Here is a 22,978-nt window from a genome sequence, read left to right on the forward strand (position 1 = left end):
CACCCACACTAAAAGGGGGGAAATTTCATCTTTTATTTTTTAATTTTTTTTAAATTAATTATTATTTTTTAAATTTATTTATTGTTGTTGGTGGTTACCAGATGTATGGAGTGGGGTGAAGGGGAGGGCGTAGAAGATGAAGCACAGGGTAGGGAATAGCCACAGGATAGTGGAACACAGGATATGGAATACACACAGGATAGTTTGGTGCTGAGGGGGCAATACACTAGAAGGGGAAGGGGAAAGGAAAAATAAGGTGGATGGAAGAATAGCTATGCAGGTTTACATGGGCTAAATGGGACAGAGGTAAATAATGATCTGAACACAAATGTGGAAAAACAGGGCTTGTGGATACAAAGATTGAGGCATGGTTTTAATGGGTAAAAGTGGGGAAATTATGTTAAGATGCTTGGCTGTCTGTTGAATCTTGGTTTCCCTTGCCTACTATTGTTAAATAGACACTTGAAGAGGAGAGAGAGAAATAGCCAGAAACATCACCAGAGAAAGCTTGTAAGTCTGTCTTCAGCCTGTAACTGTTTGGAATAACTAAAATGGGGCTAGAACTTGCCCAGGGAAGGAGGTTCCCTGTAGAGTTTTTGCATTGCACAACACCAACACCATAAGTGGAATCCTGATCTTCATCCAGAATCTTCTGAGGTGGGACATTCCCACGCGAAAGGACAAGAAGACCAGTCTGGAGCAACTAGAAGAACAGAAGATACTTCTTGAAAGAAAGACCAGAAGAAAAATAAAAACAATAACAGCAGTCTAATTGACTACTACAAGAATAAGCAAGTCATTCCCCAGGGAACCATCAAGGCAAGTGGTCAGGTCCCCTCAAGGAAAACCCCCTTCCAAGACTGAAACTCAAATGAAATACAGTAGGAGGCATATGGTTCTGCTGCTGACCACATTGGTCACCGATAAGGGGCAGAGGGGGAACAACAGCGATGAAGTTGTGAACTAAGTTTGACCACATTCAATAGACTCCTGTTAACCTAGACTGAGATCTGGTTAACCAGTAGTATGAGGATGCCTGTGGACTCTTGGGCCCAGGGGCAGGGACATGGCCCCAGAGGACTAGAACAGAGTGAGAAGCATCCAGCTGATATAAAGTGAGGGGGAATGCAAAAGAACACCCACACTTGCAGAAAGTACACATTTGACCTGGCATCAATGGCTGGATGATCAGAACATGACTAGAGGAAGAAAGAAGAGGGGTAAAAAAAAAAGGGAGTAACCCACTATAAGTGGGTGAACTTGACCTATGCTTGTGGATGCAGTATGACAAAGGAGTGGACAAATCTCTACAGTGAGAATCATTCCCACCTCTTTGGTACACAGGGCCAAAAGCGAGGGGGAACTTAGACATTGGCTACCCAAAGTGGGAGGATTACAAAGGCAAGAAGTGAGTGGCTTACAAGCTTTCAATGGGGAACCTAGCTCCAGAGGATACAGAGAAAGGTAGAACCTCCACTGAATTTTTTCTAACCTATCTGGACAGGGTTGATAAAAGGTGAGGGGGAAAGGACTCCTGTGGTTCAGTAAGGAATGATTGCTATCAGGTCTGACAATGAGTGTTGGAAAGGTAAATGTAAATGTTTGGTAACAAAAGGAGGGGAGCAGCTGATTTTTCAGTCCAGGAATGGAGATCCCTGGAACCATCAAGGGAGAAAAGTGAAGTTTGAGACGTGTCCAGAGAAGCAGTGGCACTAGGGATGGAGGCATAGGCAATGATGTGGACAGAAGGAGTGACTGAGGATTCTAGACTCAGGCAGGGAGAGGGGTTGTGTGCTGGTGGCCAGGGAACAGGAGTGTGAAGTGTACTCTTTGGGTATTTGATGATTCATGCAGGGGATTGTAATCATTGCAATGAAACAGAGTACAATAGGATGAATGTAAAGATAATGTTCACCCATATAAACTAACACATAATTCACAATAAAAACTTTTTTTTTTAAAAGCATATAGGCCTAGAAGTAGGCAATATTGAGAAACAATAGCTTTACATTTCAATTTTTGAGTTTAATAAAGGTTTCTATGATTTTGTAAAAATAAATAAATAAGAAATGGTAAAGAGAGGAATACAGGCAAGAGATAATAAACAAGTTAAAACAATGAAGGAAGAAAACATGGCAGGTGCCAAACCCAGAGACGAGAAAACTCAGGCGCTCCTTCCAGTCAAAGAGCTTATGTGTTGGGCAGTCAAGGGATATAAGACAGTGGTGCTCCTGGCAATAGATGGTGTTCCTGTTGGCCTAGGTGTTGTTTGTTCTCGGCATTCAATCCAAAAGTAATTCATGAAGATCCCAGAGCACTAGGAGTCACGCTCTTTCTGTCTCAGAGGGTAGCCAGTGTCGTCTGGAGTTCTGGGTAGTCCTTGGATCTACAGCAGGTCTTGCCTGAATCCAGATGTCATGGTTGGTATAGAAAGCACAATTCACTTTGATATAGATTACTACTGTGACTCCAACTGCCAGAGAGCAGAAATTTCACTGGAGAGTGTATGCAAGTGGTGGATGGCTACCCCTTTGGTCACCAGGGTGATGAAGGGTACAAGTCTCCTCTTTCTCCTGCAGAACAGCTGGTAGTTTCGAACTGCTGACCTTGTGGTTCGCAGCCCGATTCGTAACCACTACGCTACCAGAGCCCCTTACAAGAAAAACAGTCACACCTTTTTCTTTGCCAGGAAGCAGTTGCCTCTGTGTCACCAAGACACCCTCTGTCTTCAAAACCACCTGCAAAACTTCAAAATGTCTACATCACACCCAGTTGATTGGCACAGGTCACCTGTTTTTCTCCTTTTTTCTTTTTCTGAATCTGTTTAGCTCCTTCTCCTAGTGAGATCTAGTAGTCCAGGGCTGGACAGGGCTGAATCTTCAGGTTTGGAGCAAGGCTCATCTACGCAAGGCTCATCTACTCAGGTGCTGCAGTTGACACAGATAGTACCCAATTCACTTTGATGTGACTCACCACTGTGCAGCTCCAACTGCTGGGAGACTAGGAGTGTCACTTGGGGTGCACTTATATGGGGACTGACCATGCCTCTGGTCACTAGGGGAATGTGACAAACATGAAAAAAAATCACTTTGCATTACCCAAGTTATAGTTGTGTTTCTACAGCTACTCACAAATTTTAAGATAGACCTGTAGCACAGGTCACCTCTCTCTCTCTCTCTCTTTTTTTTTTTTCTGCATCTGTTTAGCTTTCCTTCCTAGTAAGCACTCAATCCATTTTTCTAGCCCTCTTTATCTGAAGCTCAGTGTTCCAAGACTATCATCTGCCATGTGTTTCATTTGATTTTCCATATCTTAGTTGAGAAGGTCGGTGTAGCTTTTCTGCCTAGTCCACCATCTTGCTGCCTCATCCTGATATGCATTTTTAAAGAACATTCTGCCTACTGTCTGGGGACTAGATGGCAAAACAGGAAGACCAACTAAAAGGTTAATGTGGTGGCCCAGTATAAGTTGGTAGAGGTAGATAGGGTAGATGACCTGACTTCTTGTTGCTGTTAAGTAACATCGAGTCAGATCCCACTCATAGCAATCCTGTTTAGGGTTTCCAAGGAGTGGCTGATGAGTTTGAACTGCCGATTTTGTGGTTCAAACTGACATGTTGTCTAGTGCTTTATCTCACAGCACCACACCAAGACCCCATGAGCTGACTTAAATATGTATATTTTGCAGATTAAACTGATGGATTTGACAAGGAAGTAGACATAGGTTGTGAGAGAAGGAGACTATCAAGGATAATGTCTAGGTTATTGTTTGAAGATATGTAGATGTAATCAAGCCACTTAATGAAATATGAAAGACTGGGGAGACACAATCTAAGGAGGAGTATATGGAGAGTGATACTACATGTCATAAAAATACTTCAAGCTCAGCATAGTCAAAACCTAACTCTTGATATCTAGCACAAGAGAGACAATCAATAGATTTTTTAAAATATGAAATTAATGAGTAAATAAGGAATAAATAAATAGGAAAAACTCAGCTGTGGAGAATATAATTCCCAATTATCTTATGTTCAGTTTCACTCTGTATTTATTTATCCTATTTTGGAACTTCTCTGGAGTCTACCTGGGGAAAACTATTCCTATCTTTTCATTGTTGGTTTTCCTTAAAGTTTCTCTATCAGTTTAATCTGTCTGCTTCATATCTTCCATGAAGTCTTCAAAATTCTTAATCTATTGGTGGCACTCCTCTTGCAACATGATTACTACCTCAATATTGGGTTAATATCTATATTGTGTAATCTCAATAGGATTATGAAAAAGAGAAAAGATGAAAATTTGTGTTCAGTACATTATCTTGAGCCAAAAACCTCCATAAATAATTCTTGAATTGACAAGAATTACTTGATCTTACTTAAACCTTTATTATTTAAAATAAGTATGATGTTTCAAAATTATCAGCATTTTATAGTAGTATTTATGGCAGATAAAAAACATTATGTAAGAAATCAAAACAATTTAATCCCTCATTATTGTTGCTGTTGTTAAGTGTCATGGAGTCAGTTCTGTGGTTCAGTGGAGTATAGGGCTTTCAAGGATGTACATCTTAGTGGGAACAGCAACCTCACCTTTCTTCAAAGTAGGGGCTAATGGACTCAAAGTACCAAGTTTGTGGTTCACAGTCTAATGTGTTTCATTTAGAGTCACCATGCTCATTGTAGGAGTTTATTATCATAGGAGATACAAAATTAAACATATATACAAGCATACACACAAACTGATAATTATGCAATAAAATTAAGACAGTACCATACAGTCAAAATCGAGAACTGCAGAAAAACATACTTTCAATAACATGAGTTTTAGTGTTCATATTTTGGTTTGGTTTGGTGTCTGTACATGGGAAGCACTGAGTCCAGAGAGAATGTCGATTCAATATGTTTCATGACTGGAGAAAGGATTCAGTCACAAAAGAGGTAGGACTTCACAAATCTTATTAATAAATTAAATAGATTTTTGTCTCTTTCATCTATCTGAAATGATGCATTATTAGCAGATTCCACTGCATTTTCTGCCCATATTAAGTGAAAGTAGCTTTACCCATTTTTCCCTCTTAAATACACTACACCACTGAAACAACTTTGTACACCATGGTTTTGAAAAAATACTATTGAGTAACAAAACAAAAAATATATATTTTTAAATATCTTTCCATTTCCCTTTTGTTTTATTTACTTGAAATTTCCCAAAGATTTGTCCTAATGAGAAAATGAATATACATCGTTTCCCTTTTAGTATATGTAGAAAAAAAAGAAGACGAAGAAAGCAATTTCCTTTCCTTTTCTTCTTTTTTCCTCCTTTCATTTTCTTAACTGCCTTCCCTGTCACCCAAATTAACACATGTCTACATTCAACCCAGTATTTTTAAACATTGTTTCATTTCCATTTTATAAAATGTGAACTTAGAAAGCTCCTCTTATGTCAATTCTGCTTAGGAAGTATGGAGGAGTTTGAGGAAGGGCCAACAATTCTGATCCAAAATATTTTGTATGTCTTGTTACATGTAAAACTCATCTCAACAGTATAAAGACACTGTACCCCTATCTACAGGAAGGAGGAAATGTGAAACAAAACTTAATATAACTTGATTATGTCTCTCTCCTTAAATCAACATTTATAAAGTTCAGCTATGAGAAATGATAAAGGAATGAACTGAATCCAATGTTGTCTGAATGTAACCATCTGCTATTCAAAATTATATTTTAAAAATGATACATAGGGAATAAGCAATCAGAATATATTTTGCTACAAAAAAATTAAGCAAAAATTTAAAAATTATTTTTCTTAAATAGAAATAATTAAGATGAAAATAAATCTTGAAAGTTTAGTCATCCACTTGACCATGAAAACAAAACATTGAGACATTTTTAATAAAAATGCCATACAGTTGGGATTTGAACCTAATTCTCTCAAAGTATAAGGTACTTTAAATGGTTTATAGTGTGCTTTATTTTAGCAAGACTGACTTCACATAAATAACTTTTCTAAAAAGCCAGTTATAAATTGATGAAAGTTTGGCTCATCTAATTCTTAAAAAAATTAGAAACTGAATACTTTGCAGCTATTTGTAGGTAAAAGGTAAAATTTAGACATTCTTTCTAACACAATCTCTTCTTAATACTGAAGAGTAATTGGATATTGCTATGATTTATATATTCTGGGTCTAGTTTGTTTAGTTTCTATTTATGAAGTAAATCAGGATCATTAACAAGCTCAAAGTGTATAAAACTTTCCCTCCTCGCAAAAAATGTTATTGTTAGGATATAATTCTGTCCCCTAGCATTGAGAGGCAGAATAAGAAATGGTTAAGAATAAATGGCTGAAGGGGGTGGAGCTTTATGGCTGATGGGGAGACGTGAGTCTCTCCATCAGCAATAATTCTCCAACAGAATACCAGAAGAAGCAGGTTCAGGGTGTGGTCCCAGAATGCTGAACTACATATAAAGGAAAATTTATAAAGTTTGAAGGCTTACAGCCAATGTAATTTGTAGAATTAAGAAAACAGATTTTTTTCTGATCAGCTGGCCTCAGCAGCTCCCAGAGCAGCCATCTTGGGCAATATAGAGTGGGTAAAGGATCAGAGCCATGACTGACACCTGACACATCCTCTGAGATAAAGGTATGGACATTCTATCTCTCTCTTTTGTTTTCCTTTTCTATGTTTGTTGGACTCTCTCTATCTATGTATCTCCATTCTGGTTACTATAGAGGATGCTTGAGAGAGTGGGACAAACCCCCACCCCCAGAGGATTCTATTATGCATGCACACAGATCTGCTCAAAATTTAGAGGGAAAGGATCCCCTTAAATCCAAATGGCAGTGCAAAACAGCCACAGCCGGCCCTGAACTATTAATCACTAGGAAAAAGTTCTGAACAGTGGTTATGGAGTGGGAGAGAGACAGAATGAAAAAGACAACAGGGCAAAAATTAAATCCTGAGTTATATCATAACCACCAACAGTGATATCTTGAAATTTCTCAGGTGGCCTTGAAGGCAAGAAACCAAGAGAGGGACATTGTCATACTTATATTTTACTACAAAAATTTTTAATTTTCTCTCCTCTCTTTTCTGCAATTATAGACTATAGTATCCAACCTGTTGTTTTTTTGCTGTTTTGTTTTTTAGATGCTTCTTTACCTTTAGGGGCCTCTTTCTCTCCCTACATTGCCCAAGAAGAGATAGCAAATATGGTCATATAGTCAAGCTACAATCACACCTGTAAAATCCCACTATCCAGGCAAGAACCAATACCCATTGCTATACACCAGATAGGCAGCCAGCACCTGCGATAGTTACTCTGAGTTGAGTAATGATAGTGAAAAGGGAAGCGCATCTCCCGATAACATCTACTTGGTGGCAATCAGAAAGCATAATAAAACATCAACATACATTCATCTAATTATTAAGGTCACAGCTAACTACTGAAGATTCCCAAGAAACAGACACCCATATCAGCATATGTCCAGAAACAAGATAAAGTGACTGAGACAAATGAACCAGAGGTAGACTTAGACTTCACATTGGAAGGAGGCCAGGCTTTGGAAATGCCTGAGAAGGAATTAAGAAAAATGATAATGAAATGTATCAAAACACTTTACAAAGGAGTTGAGAAAAATAAGGAAGAAGTCAGGAAAGTACTACAGGAACAATCAAATAAGATAGATAAAGAATTGAAAAAAATTCAAAACCTACAAAAAGAGGTCCAAATGATTAATAATAGAATATAAGAAATGGACAATACACTGAAAGGACAAAGGAATAGAATTGAAGAAATGGAAGCCAGAACAAGTGATCTGGAGGACAAATCTCTCAATACTACTAAGACAGAAGAACAAGCAGAAAAAAGGATTTAAAAATCTGGAGAAGGTCTAAGATTCATGTTGGACAACATGAAAAGGAATAACTTAAGAATTATCAGCATTCTGGAACAGGAAGAATCACACAGGTCCACAGAGGAGATACTTGAAAATCTTCTGGAAGAAAATTTCCCTAACATCCTGAAAAGAGAAAAGATAAGTATTCAAGAAGCTAAATAAACTTCAGGAAGGATAGAGCCCCAAAAGAAAATCATTAAGACACATAATAATCAACCTCTCCAACATCAAAGACAAAGAAAGAATCTTGAAAGCAGTTAGGGAAAAGAGAAGTATTACATACAAAGGCAAGCAAATCAGATTAAGCGCTGATCTCTCAGCAGAAATCTTGCAGGCAAGAAGGCAATGGGGAGACATATAAAACCCAGAAAGAAAAAAATTGCCAACCAAGAATCCTCCATCCAGCAAAATTGTCAATCAAAAATGACAGTATAATAAAAACATTCCAGGATAAACAGAAGCTAAGGGATTTTTTCAAAGCCAACCCTCTGCTGAAAAACATCCTAAAAGGAGTTTTGTGGACTGAGCATCAACAAGAACAGACAACAAACAGATGGACACATGCAGCAGCACCACCAGGAACTTAATCAACAAATAGAAGAGTCAAGAACAGAACAAAACAATAAGAATGAATTCAGAGGATCTGGGAGGTCATTCTATGGTCAAAACAATTACAGTGCAAAAGAAGGTAAACATATAAGAACAAAGATCCAGGTGATGAAAAGTTCAGGTAGATTACAGGATAAAATAGACTGCTTTAAATGGAGGGAAAAGTTAGTAGAATATAATGTAACCTCAAAGAAAATGATACTTCACAAAATACCAAAAAAATGAACACTCAAGAAGAACATGGAAACATTAAAACTACGAAGAACCTGAAAAGAAAGAACATAAAAAACATGAACTCAGTACAGGAAGGCATGCAAAACAAAGAAACCAGCAGCACCACAAAAGAACAAATATAATGACAGCAATTAATCCATACATAGCGATAATCACACTGAATGGCAATGGATTAAATGCACCTGTTAAGAGACAGAGAGTGGCAGAATGGATAAGAAAACAAGATTCTTCAACATACTGTCTGCAATAGACACACCTTACACACAAAGACAAAAATAGACTAAAAGTCAAAGGATGGGAAAAAATATACCAAGCTAATTCCAGTAAAAAATGAGCCAGAGTGGCAATACTAATACCTAATAAAACAAATTTTAAGGCAAAAACCAGCATAAGAGATAAAGAAGGACACTATCTGATGATTAAAGGGTCAACTGAACAAGATGACATAACCATAATAAATATCTATGCACCCAATGAAAGAGCTCCAAAATATATAAAGCAAACTCTAATAGATTTGAAGAAAGAAATAGACAAATCTACAATAATAATGGAACATTTTAATACACCGCTTCTGAAAGAGGATAGAACAACCAGAAAGAAATTGACAAAGATACAGGGGAACTGTACAACACAATCAGCCAACTTGACCTTATAGATATGTGCAGCACTTTCAACGAAACAAAAGCAGAATACACATTATTTTCCAGTGCACATGGAACATTCTCCAGAATAGACCATGTGTTAGACCACAAAACAAGTCTCCATAAATTTCAAACATCAAAATACTAAAAAGCATCTTCTCAGACCACAATGCTATAAAATTAAAAATCAGCAATAGGAAGACCAAGGAAATAAAGTCAAATACATGGAAAAAGAATAACATACTGCTGAAAAGCGACTGGGTAGTAGAAGAAATAAAACATGAATTCACAACGATCCTAGAAACAAATGAGGTTGAAAACACAACATACCAAAATCTTTGGGACATGAAAAAGCAGTACTGAGAGGACAATTTTTTGCAACAAATGCACACATTCAAAAAGAAGAAACAAAATTAACACATTAACACAACATCTCAAACAACTATAAATAGACCAGCAAAGTAAACCTACAGTCAATAGAAAAAAGGAAATAATAAAAGTTAGAGCAGAAATAAACAAGATAGAAAACAGAAAAACTACAGAAAGAATCAACAGGACAAGAAGCTGGTGCTTTGAAAGAATTAATAAAATTGGCAAACCTAACAAAAGAAAAGAGGGAGAAGACACAAATAACATAAATAAGAAACCACATGGGTGATGTCACAACAGAATCAATATAAATAAAAAGGATAATAAGAGAATATTATGAAGAGTGTACTCCAACAAATTTGAAAATCTAGAGGAGATGGATAGATTATTAGAAAAGCAAAACCTACCTAAATTTACACAGAGTGAAGTAGAACACTTGAGCTGACCTATAACAAAGGAAGAAATTGACCAGGTTATCAAAAAACTCCCAACCAAAAAAAGTCCAGGTCCAGATGGCTTCACTGGTGAATTTTAACAAACATTCAGGGAAAAGTTGTCACCAATTCTATTCAAATTAATAGGGAAATTAAAGGAATACAAATTGGCAAAGAGGAAGTAAAAGTTTCTCTATTTGCAGATGATATAATCCTATACAAAGAAAACCCCAAAGACTCCAGCATATAGAATAGGATTGAAAACTCCCTAATACATTCTATGTAGCAAGCATAACCCTCATACCACAATCAGGGAAGAGTATCACTAAGAAAGAAAACCATAGACCAATATCTCCCATGAACATAGATGCAAAAATTCTAAACAAAATCCTAGCCAGCAGAAACAAAAAACACATAAAAAAAAAAAAAAAAAAAAAAAAATCATAACCCAGTGAGGTTCATACCAGGAATGCAAGGATGGCTCAAGATTAGGAAAACAATCAACGTAATCCACCATATGTTGTTGTTGTTGTTGTTAAGTGCCGTCGAGTTGGTTCTGACCCATTGCAACCCTGAACAGGGTTTCCAAGGCTGTAAATCTTTACGGGAGCAGAAAACCTTATCTTTTTCCCGCAGAGCAGCAAGTAGTTTCAAACTGCTGACCTTGCGGTTCACAGCCCGATTCGTAACCACTAGGCTACCAGTTGTTGTTGTTGTTAAGTGCCAACGAGTCGGGTCCGACCCATAGCGACCATGTACAGGGTTTCCGAGGGTGTAAATCTTTACGGGAGTAGAAAGCCTCATCTTTCACCCGCGGAGCGACTGGTAGTTACCAGAGCTCCTTATAAATAAGAAAAACAACCATATGACCATATCAACTGATGCATAAAAGAGATTTGACAAAATGCAGCATCCATTCCTGATAAAAACACTCAACAAAATAGCAATTGAAGGGAAATTTCTCAACATAATCAAGAGCATATATACAAAACCAACAGGCTACATTACTCTCAATGGAGAGAAACTGAAAGCCTATCCTCTGTGAACAGGAACCAGATAAGGATGCCCTTTTTCACCACTCCTATTCAATATTGTGCTATAAGTCTTAGCCAGAGTTACAAGACATGATAAAGAAATTAAAGGCATCCAAATTGACAGAGGAAGTAAAACTCTCCCTATTTGCAGATGATATGATCCTATAGAAAGAAAACCCCAAAGACATAGCAAAAAATCTACTGGAACTGATTAGAAGATTCAGCAAAGTGGCAGGGTATAAGATCCACAAACAAAATAAGTTGGATTCCTCTATACTAATAATGACAATGCTGAAAAGAAAATAAAGAAAGCAATACCATTTACAATAGCTTCCCAAAGGATGAAATATTTAGGAATATTATATATATTGTAACCAAGAAACAAAGGACCTATACAGAGAAAGCTACAAAACATTACTACAAGAAATCAAAAGAGACTTACAAAAATGGAAGAATATACCATGCTCCTGGATAGGAAAACTTAACATTGTGAAAATGTCAACACTACCAAAAGTAATCTACACATATAATGCAATCCCAATCTAGATTCCAAAGACATTCTTTAGAGAGATGAAAAAAACAATCACAAACTTTATAAAGAAAGGAAATAGACCCAGGATAATCAAAGCACTGCTTAAGAAAAAGAACAAAGTTGGAAGCCTCTCACTCCCTGGTTTCAAAGAGATCAAACTATGTATTGCATTAGGCAGTTCTGCTGCACAAGACCTTTATGAAGTGTTGAAGAGCAAAGATGCCAACTACAGTATACAAGCCTGTATATTACATGACTACAGTGGTCAAAACAGCTTAGTACTGATACAATGAAAGATACATTGATCAATGGAATCCAGATATTAACCCATCCGCATACAGCCAACTGATCTTTGACAAAGGGTGAAAGTACATTTAGTGGGGAAGACATATTCTCTTCAGCAGATGGTGCTGGCAGAACTGGAAATTGATATGCAAAAGATTGAAACAAGACCTTTACCTCACACCATATACAAAATCCAACTAAGCACAGATTAAATCCTAAATGTGGATCCCAGAATTATAAAGGTTATCAATGAAAACATAAGGACAAATTTAAGGACTTTGACACAGGATGCACACAGACTATCAAACATTGTAAAAATTACAAAAGCAAAAGAAGACAAAATAGATGATTGTTGTTGTTGTTAGGTGCCATTGAATCAGTGCTGACTCATAGCGACCCTATGCCCAACAGAATCAAACAGTGCCTGGTCCTGAGCCAACCTCACAACTGTTGTCATGCTTAAACCCATTGATGCTGCCACTTTGCCAATCCATCTCGCTGGGTATCTTCCTCTTTTTCTCTGATCCTTCACCTTACCAAACATGATATCCTTCTCCGGAGACTGGTCCCTCTGACAATATGTCCAAAGTATGAGAGACGAAGTTTGGCCATCCTGGCATCCAAAAATCACTCTGGCTGCACTTCTTCCAACATAGATTTGTTGGTTCAATGGGCAGCCCATGACACTTTCAATATTCTCCAACACCATAACTCAAAAGCATCAATTTTTCTACAGTCTTCCTTATTCACTGTCCAGCTTTAGCATGCATATGAGGTTTTTGAAAATACCATGGTTTGGATCGGGCACACCTTAGTCCTCAAGCTGATGTCTTTGCTCTTCAACACTTTAAAAAGGTCTTGTGCAGCAGATTTCCCTAATACAATACATTGTTTGATTTCTTGACTGCTGCTTCTGTGAGTGTTGATGGTTGATCCAAGATGAATGAAGTCCTTGACAACTTCAATCTTTTTTCCATTGATAAGAACGTGGTGAGGATTTTTGTTTTATTTACATTGAGATACCATCCACACTGTAGGCTGTGGTCTTTGATCTTCATTAGTAAGTATTTGAATCCCTCTTCACTTTCAGCAAGCAAGGTTGTATCATCTGCATATCACAGGTTGTTAATGAGTCTTCCTCCAATCCTGATGTCACGTTTTTCTTCATGTAACCAAGCTTCTCAGATTATTTGTCCAGCATGCAGGCTGAATAAGTATGGTGAAAGAATACAACCCTGTCGCACACCTTTCTTAATCTTAAACCATTCAGTGTTCTCATGTTCTGTTCGAACAACTACTTCTTGGTCAAGGTACAGATTCTTCAAGAGCACAATTAAGTGTTCGGGAATACTCATACTTCGCAATGTTGTCCCTAACTTGTCATTATACACACAATAGAAAGCCATTGTGTAGTCAATAAAGCACAGGTAAACATCTTTCTGGTATTCTCTACTTTCAGCCAAGATCTGTCTGATGTCAGCAATGATATCCTTTGTTCCACATCCTCTTCTGAATCCAGCTTGAAACTCGAAATTGTCTGTCAATGTATGCTTGCATCCATTTCTGTATTACCTTGAATAAAACTTTACTTGCATGAAATATCAAAGATATTGTCCGATGATTTCACCATTCTGTTGGGTCACCTCTCTTTTGAAGGGGCACACTTACGGATCTCTTCCAATTGGTTGGCCAGATAGTTGTCTTCCGAATTTCTTGGCATAAATGAGTGAGTGCCTCTAGTGCTGCCTCATTTTCTTGAAATATTTCCATTTTTATTCCATCAATTCCTAATACCTTGCTCTTTGTCAGTTCCTTCAATGCACCTTGGACTTATTCCTTCAGATCTTTGGCTCTTGATCATATGCTACCTCTTGAAATGGTTGAATATCAACCATATCCTTTTGGTACAGTGACTTTGTATATTCCTTCCATCTTCTTTTGATGATTAGGATATTCTAAAAATTAGAAACGTATGTGTGTCAAAGGATTTCACCAAAAGAGTACAAAGGGAGCCCACAGAATGGGAAAAAAATCTTTTTCAATGACATATCAGACAAGGGACTAATTTCTAAAATCTATAGGAAACTACAACACCTCTCCAAGAAAAAGACAAATAATCAAATTTAAAAATGGGTGCAGAACATGAACAAACACTTCACCAAGGAAGACATTTGGGCAGCCAACAAATATATGAAGAAATGTTCATGATCATTAGCATTGTTGATGTTGTTAAGTGCTTTCAAGTTGTTTCTAATCGAAAGTGACCCTGTATAGAGGAGCAGCTGGTGAGCTTGAACCACTGACCTTGCAATTCAAATGACTTTGCAGTCTGGCACATTAACCCACAATGCCATACCAATGCAAAACGGTCCAACCACTCCGGAAAAGAGTATGGCACTACTTCAGAAAGTTGGAAATAGAAATACCTTATGATCTAACAATCCTTCTACTTGGTATATATCCACAAGATATATAAGCCATAACAAGTATATATATATATATATACACACACCAAAGTTCATAGCAGCACTATTCACAATAACAAAAAGAGGAGACAGCTTAAGTGCTGATCAATGAAAAGAATGGATAAACAAACTTTGATACATACACACAATGGAATATTATGCTACCTTGAAGAATAACAAGGAAGCGGCAGGCCACCATGTAACATGCATGTAAATTAGTAACATGAGTGAAATTAGTCAGTCACAAAAGGACAAATATTGCATAGGACCATTACTGTAAAATTTTAAGAAAAGATACCCACACTAAAAGGGGGAAAAATTATTTGTTGGTTAGTGGTGGAAGTGGGGTGGGGATTTAGGAGAGGTTGAAGGAGGCAACAGTAGATCACAGGGTAGAGGGCAGACACATCATACTTTAGGTGTTGGGGAGAGCAATACACAAGAAGAGAGAGGGGGTGGATGAACAAGGTAGATAGAGAAACACTGAGACAGATTTGCATGAGATAAATGGGACAGAGGTAAATATTGATGCATGCTCAACCTTAGAACTACAGGGCTCTGTGATACAGGGATTATGGCATTGTCTGAAGAGGGGAAGTAATACTAAGATGCTTGACTGTCTTATGGCTATTGGTTTCCCTTGCCTACTATTATAAAGTAGACAATTGAGTGGGATCAAAAGGACTGTTGGGAAACATGATTCCAGAAAGCCTATAATTGATTGGAATACCTAAAAGGGGTTCTACAACTTGCCCAGTAAAATAAGCCTCTTGCAGAGCCTTTGCAGTGTTTAGGACCTTAGATGGAATCCTGAGCCTCATTCAGAACCTTCTGGGGTGGGACATTCCCACTAGAAAGGACAAGCAGATCAGCCTGGAAATGCTAGAGCAACAGAAGATACGTCTTCAAAGAAAGGTCAGCAGGAAAAACCCAAAACAAAAATGGCAGTATGATTAGCTACTACAAGAATAAGCAAGTTGTTTGCCAGGAAGCCATCAAGGCAAGCAATCAAGTTCCTTCAGAATAAACCCCCCTCCAAGACTGAAACTCAAAGGGAACACATGAGCATGCATGTAAGCTTACTGGTGACCACATCAATCTACTGGTGAGTGGAAGAGGGGAAAAGGCAGCAATGAAGAAATGGACTGAGTTCAACCATGTTCCATAGACTTTATTGACCTGAAAAGAAAAGGAAGGGCTGATTGATCCAAAGTATAGTGATACTTTGGGGACACCTGAGCTCATGGACAAAGACATAGCCATGGAGGGCTAGAGCTGAGAGTGAAGCATCCAACTGATATGAAGTGAGGAGAGATGTACAAGAACACCCAAACATGCAGACAGTACCCATTTGACCTAGCCTCAATGGCTTGATAATCAGAACTCGACTAGAGGACAATAAAAATAAATAAATGTTTTAAATAAAGGAAATGAGGGTAACTTGCTACAATTTGATGAACTTGACCTATACTCATGGATGTAATAGCTCAAAATACCAACTGAGAGGGAAGGAGTCTTTACATCAAGTAACAATGCTATTCCCTCTGTATACAGGGTAGATAGGGACGGACAACTTAGGCATTGGTTACCTAAAATAAGGGGGTGATAAAGGCATGAAATGATGCTTACAATTTTTCAAGAGGCAGTTTAGTTTAAGAGTGTGAGGGCTAAGATAGAGTCCCCACTGAATAGTTTTCATCTTGTCTAGATGGGTCTGGTGAAAAGATATGGGGATAAGATTCTCATGATTTAATAGTGAGTAATTGTTATCATGATTAATTGAGACTGTCACAATTGTAAAGGTAAAAAGTTTTGTATCCAAAATGGGGGAGTTGTTAAACTTACATTCCAGGAACAGAGGACCCTAGGACTGACAAGGAAGAAGAGCACAAGAGGAACTCAGGACCCTATCCAGAGAAGCAGTGACACCAGAGATGGAGGCAGAGATGGGGACATATAGAGAGGAAGCAGCTGAGGACTCTAGATTTATAGGAAAAGATAGACTGAGAGCTGGCAGCCAGGAGGCTGGCTTACAGACTGTGCCCTTTGATGATTTAAATTATTACATATGCCAGAGTGTTAAAACAAAAAAAGAGAACTAGAATGAATAGAGAGAAATACTGTGAACTGATGGTACATTGTTGTTGTTAAGTGCTTTCAAGTCAGTTCTGACACATAGTGACCCTGTATAGGGTTTTCGAGTAGCAGCTGGTGAGCTTGAACCATCGACCTTGCAGTTCAAATGGCTTTGCAGTCTGGCACATTAACCTGAGAGGGTTTATAATCATTGTAATGACACAAAGTAAAACTTTGTTGAATGTAAAATTGATGATCTGCCCTGTAAACTTTCACTCAAATCACAATAAAAAAAAAAAAAAAAAAAAAAAAAGACTATATGGCTGGAATTCAAGATCTCTGGTGGTGCAGTGATTAAGTAATCAGTTGTTAGATAAAAAATTGGAGATTAGAAACCACCAGCCACTCCATAGGAGAAGGATATAGTTATCAGTACCCATGAAGATTTACAGCTTTTGAAATCTATGGGACCATAATGGGTTTGAATTCCTCCCTTACTGGATATGATCTTGTGATTTTGAACAGTAATCCTAATCTAGGTTCCAGTTTCTTCATTCAGAAAAATTAGAGACATTGACAATATATATGTTATAGGGTTATTTGTGGATTAAATTTGTTGATGTATATAAAATGCTTTGATTGGTTACAAATCAGGTTGCTAATCTCATGGTCATCAGTTTGAAACTACCAGTGGTTCCATGTGAGAAAGATGAGGAATTCTGCTCCCATAAACAGTTACAGCCTAGGAAACCCTATAAAGAATCACTTTGAGTGGGAACCGACTCCATGGCACATAACCACAACCACCACCAACACACAGTACGTCTTCAATGAATGTTAGCTAGTAGTACTAGACATTGTAGCACTTACATTCTAGAAATACATGTCATAAAACTAAAAAGAGGAAGACTAATTCAGGCGGGTTTGAGATGAAACAATTGCCATAAAAACATCTCAGACAAAATAAATTTCCTGCAATTTAAAAGTTACACATTACAAATGTTTCTTTCTTTCCTCTTTGCACCAATTAAATGATTATTTTCAACTCTGAGGAAACAATTTTTTACATGTAAAATTTATTACTTTCATTGACAGACCCAAACTGGCATTTATGCAACTTTTTAAAAAATAAAATCATAACAGGATATGAGAACTTTAATGTTCTGAATATTGAAATAATGCACACTGTTTGTGGCAGTAAAGTGTTCAGGGTCTATTAAGCATCCATTTCTCTAACCCACTTTCATCAGCACCAAATTTGTATTTGGGTATCCTCAATCAGTCCAGGTATCTCTGAGAAGACTGGCTCCAACTCAGCTCCAGTGTTATCAGCTATTAACTCTCTGTGCTCAGTCATCAGTTTAGAAGTGGGCATGGAACCAAAGTCAGGACAAATTTAAGGATACTTAATAGAACAGATAGAAGTCCTTGTGGTATAGTGAGTTATGTGTTGGGCTGCTAACTACCAGGCCAGCAGTTTGATTCCACCAAACATTCTGCAGGAGAAAGATGACGTTTTCTGCTCCCATAAAGAGTTAAAGTTTCAGAAACCCTATACAAGATTGCTATGAGTCAGAATTGACTCTATGGCACATAACCAGCCACCCATAAAACAGAACTGTTCTGTCTATGAACATGAATCAGAAAGCAAGTGGCCTCAGAGCTTCTGGCAAACACCTTGTAACATGCAGCAGACTCAACTTCAAAGAAATCCTGCAGTAGTAAATGGTAAGGCAAAGAATGGAAAGGAAATGCTGGTTATTTTGAGTTTCTGGACCAACCAGCCAGTTTGGAAGTCTACTACTAACAATGAACTTTCCATCTCTGCAAAATGCCAAATACCTTTCACATTATGTCATTTTGAGTTGAGTTTTTATTACTTATAACAAAGGAGTTCTGATACAAAGTTCATGTGATTTTTGTATTATTCAAAAAAAAAGAAAAAGCTTTGATTATTTTCAGCAGTATTAAAAGGAAACCAAAGGTAGAAAAGAGTTTAGAGTTTGAGAATATATGTAAAACATTAATATATATATATATATGCATTTCACAGAAGCAATACTCTGATTTAATGCTAAAGAATCTATTTTACTAAAAAGTTGAGAAAACTATTTAATTGTAAGCATAGGCCAATTATTTTATCATTCCTTGGAAGATGAATCCAAGGATTTTTAGCAAAAGAAAGAGAATGGGATTCTCTATATATTTTTTTCTATCTTTCTAAAAAGTCTGACTTAATTTGGAAGAAGAAAATATTAAATAATAATGAGAAGCTAAAAGGCAATTTGAAGAGTTCCCTCAACATAAATACATAATGAGAAATGAACCGAACCTATAGTGCTCTCCATCCGTGGCCCTTTCAAAGGACAGAACCTGAGGGGTGAAGTAATGGATTCCTTTATAATGAACCTGAGGTTCAGGGAGGAAGACTGTAGGAATTCTCAGTCATGGTACTTAGTTGCCAAACAATGGCAGAGGTGCCCATTGCAGATGACCTGGTTATACCCCAACTCATAAGAAAAGTAATTTCAGAATAAATGTGTTAGCACAGTTAATTAAAAGAGAGAGTGAGTGAGAGGTATTAATAAAGATACTAGGTTGAGCCTAGTTTCTTGTTTCTTTTAAATCTTGTTCCTTTTATATGGTCAAATATATAAGCTTCATGTACCACAGTGTTTGTTACTATAGTATTCATATTATAAAATCTATTCCTTTAACCTGTCCCTAGTCCACAGAGCATGGTGACTCTGTAGGCTAAGCACTGAGCTGCCAATCACAAGGTCAGTGGTTCAAGTCCATTATTCACTCTGTACTGGAGAAAGATGAGGCTTTTCACTCCTGCAAAGACTTACAGCCTCAGAAAACCTATACAGGAGCCCTATGAATCAGAATGAACTCAACAGCACTTTACAACAACAACAGTCCACAAATACTGCAAATGATGTTCCACTGCTAGCTGAATGGTTAGTGGTTTGAATCCTCCCAGGGGTGAGTAAAGCCTGGTGATATGCTTTTGAAAGGTCACAGCCTCGAGAATCCTATGAAGCAGTCCTACTCTGCACAGAGAGGGCTACTCGGAGTTAGAATAGACTCAGTGGTAACTGATAAGCCTTAATAAATATTTCCATCTTTTTAACAGTAAGTCCCAGTCTGCAGAAAGCAGTAATGAACATGAAGAGGGTGTGCTTTGCCAATCCAACTTGATTTTAGTGACAGTTTACAAGGTTTGTTACTGAAAAGGACATTCAAGACTCGTTACTGAAAGGGACATTGTTGTTGTTGTTAAGTGCCATTGAGTCCGTTTCAACTCATAACCACCCTGGGTAGGGTTCCCAAGGAGCAGCTGGTAGGTTTGAACTGCTGACCTTGTGATTCACAGTCCAGTGTTCATCTTACAGTGCCATATACCAGGAAAGGGGCATTAGCTAACTACCTTTTATTTTAGATAAGGACGTTAAGATGAAAAGGGGTGTCTAAGGTCATAAAACTAGCCTTAGACTAGACTCAGGTGTCCTGGTGTGGCACTTCAGGTTAATGTGCTGGATCATGAGGTCAGTTTGAACTGCTAGGTTGGCAGTTTAAGCTCACCAGCCACTCCTCGGAAATCCTATTCAGTGTTCCTATTTATCATAACAGATTAAGCAACACTTAACAACAACAACACCTAAACTTGGGAGCACGCTGACTCCATACGATAAGCACTGGACTGGGAACCACAAGGTCCTTGGTTCAAGCCCACCAACCCCTCCTCAGGACGAAGATGAGGCTTTCTGCTCTTGCAAAGATTTAAAAAAAAAAAAAAAAAAAGCCTCAGAACCTTATACAGAGTTGATGAGTCTGAAGAAACTCAATGCATATAGCAACAACAAAATACCTAATCACCACATCATTAAACTAGCCCACCATTCCTAGAGAGTGGGGGTGAGAAAGAGATAGATGATAAAAATCTGAGTTAGCTGTCAGTCTTATTACAATCACATGCAGAGGAGATTACGGAACTAGGGATATATGTTTACTTGACTTTTATCTACGTTACAAAAATTCTTAGACTTTTCATTAAAGAAAATACTTTTGAAATGTATACCAAGCACAATGTATGTTTCTCTCCAGATTTCACTTGACTGCACCTCTCTCAGGTGCTCTGCTGTGTATTCAATAATGAGTTTCAGATGCTTTCACCATTGCCTAATCTTCAAGCACTGTCGGTATCTCAGTCTCTTCCGAAACACAGACCAAATGCAAGTTCGGCCTCCATTGTGCCAGTGTAGCAGGCGTCCAGGCAGCCCCAGCCCTCACACCTTACCCAAATGAAATCAAAGAGGGTTTGGCTCCTCCAATCACTTCTGAATGATTCAATTATTTTGTGGCACATGAAATCTAGCCTCTGTCTTATAGAATGTCTGGAACATCCACATGGAGTTAATGACTATGGGGTCCTCTAATCTTAATATGCACTGCATCATCCAGAAACATGACCTTTGTTATATACACACAATAGAATACTATGCAGTGGTAAAGAACAATGATGAATCTGAAAAACACCTCATAACATGGATGAACCTGATATTTTACTCAGGTTTGAATTGCCAAGCTTGCGGTTAGCAGTCCAGTACTTATCCTCTTGGGGATAGCATTAGGGTACCTTGTTCTCACACAAAAAATGGGACGGCAAGGTCTATAACTGCAAGATTCGCAGTTCAAACCCACCAGCAGCTCTCAGAACCCTATACAGGCTTACTATGAGTCATAACTGACTTGAAGGCCCTTAATTATTTTAGTAATACAAGAAGATGTGGGCAGCTTTAAATGTTGTATTGGAAGAGCTGTACTGGACCAAATTTATGTGTCTCCTCAGATTTGTACAACCTGATCTGCATTCTAGGAGCTTGGTGATTCTAGAATAAGCACTGAACTGCTAACAACAAGGTCAGCAGTTCAAACCCACCAGCCACTCAGCAGGAGAAAGAAGAAATTTTCTGTTGGCACAAAGTTTTACAGTCTCAGAAATTCTATATATAGAGAGTTGCTATGAGTTATAAAGGGCTTAACAGCACTGAACAACATCAGCCTTCTAGTCCCTCAGATACTCAGAGACCCTTGCTGTTGGCTCATTTTCAAGCACTAGTAACTGTCTCTGTCTCTCCCCAGGTTAAAGCCTGGGATAGAGCCAGCTTCTGTAACACCCATTAAGGCAAGTATTGCAACAGCTTTAGGCTTCAAGATTCTGGCTTCTTCCATTCCTTTATACTTAGATGAAGTGCATAGGATACGGGATCTGACTTTCCTAGCGGCTGCCTAAAGGGATCAAATGACAAAGTCCAGAAATATAGGAGATGATGAGAAGAAACTAATGATAGTTCTCTCCTTTCCTCCCTCTGATGAACCACTCCAAAGTGCAGAAGTTCTCGACAGCTTCAATGACCCACACAATTAAGGAACTTTTATAAAGTCATGCCAGTTTGATGATAAGTCACCAAAGTCTGTAGTACTTATGGTCCCTCCTTTCCTGCTTCACCTTCTTTTTCCCCTGGGATTACAGTTCTCAGGAAAGCATTACAAAGGAAACTTTTTTCCCCTCTGGGTCTCTATTCTTGGGAATCCTTACTAAAACAATGTTTGAGTCACTCCTAAAGGAAAGATACTCCCCAACTTAAAACCACCTAATAGTGTGGCACTGTGGGTTAATGTGCTGAACTGCAAAGTTGGTTTGAACCACAAGATTGGCAGTTCAAGCTTACCAGCTGCTCCTCAGAAACCCTATACAGTGTTGCTATAGGTCTGAACTGACTCAAAGGCACTCAACAACAACAAAAATGCAAGTCCTTAGGTAATATAATTTTACCTGAGGATTATATTGCAATAGATAAATATTCTCAATTTATGCTTATAATGGACTCCTGGTGTGGTGCTGTAGGATCAACACCAGACTTTGAACCACAAGGCTGGCAGTTCAAACCCACCATCTGCTCCTTGGAAACCCTATATAGGGTTGTTAGGCATCAGAACTGACTCAAAGGCACTTAACAAAAATAACATGCTTATAATACTATGAAAACTAATATAAATATAATATTCTTTTTGAGATCCTGGTGTCACTGTAGGAAAAGCATATGACAGCTAACTTCTAACCAACCAACCAGTCCTAGGAAATTCTATACAGGGTCGCTATGAGTGGAAATTGACTCAACGGCACAATAGATACATTCAACTAGAATTTTTGCATGAATTTACTTGAAAGTCTTTTTATTATATTTCACTTTACCAAGCATTTTTTCATAGCCTCTAACTTGAAATATATTGCTTAAGTTTGAAATCATTCCACGCTTTATAAAAATTTTTGATGCAACACTGTTAAAATAAAATACATTTTAAAAATTATCTCTCCAAAAGTCAGTTTTAATAGGGAG

Source organism: Chrysochloris asiatica, unplaced genomic scaffold (assembly GCF_000296735.1).
Source record: "Chrysochloris asiatica unplaced genomic scaffold, ChrAsi1.0 scaffold00084, whole genome shotgun sequence".
NCBI classification, from domain to species: domain Eukaryota; kingdom Metazoa; phylum Chordata; class Mammalia; order Afrosoricida; family Chrysochloridae; genus Chrysochloris; species Chrysochloris asiatica.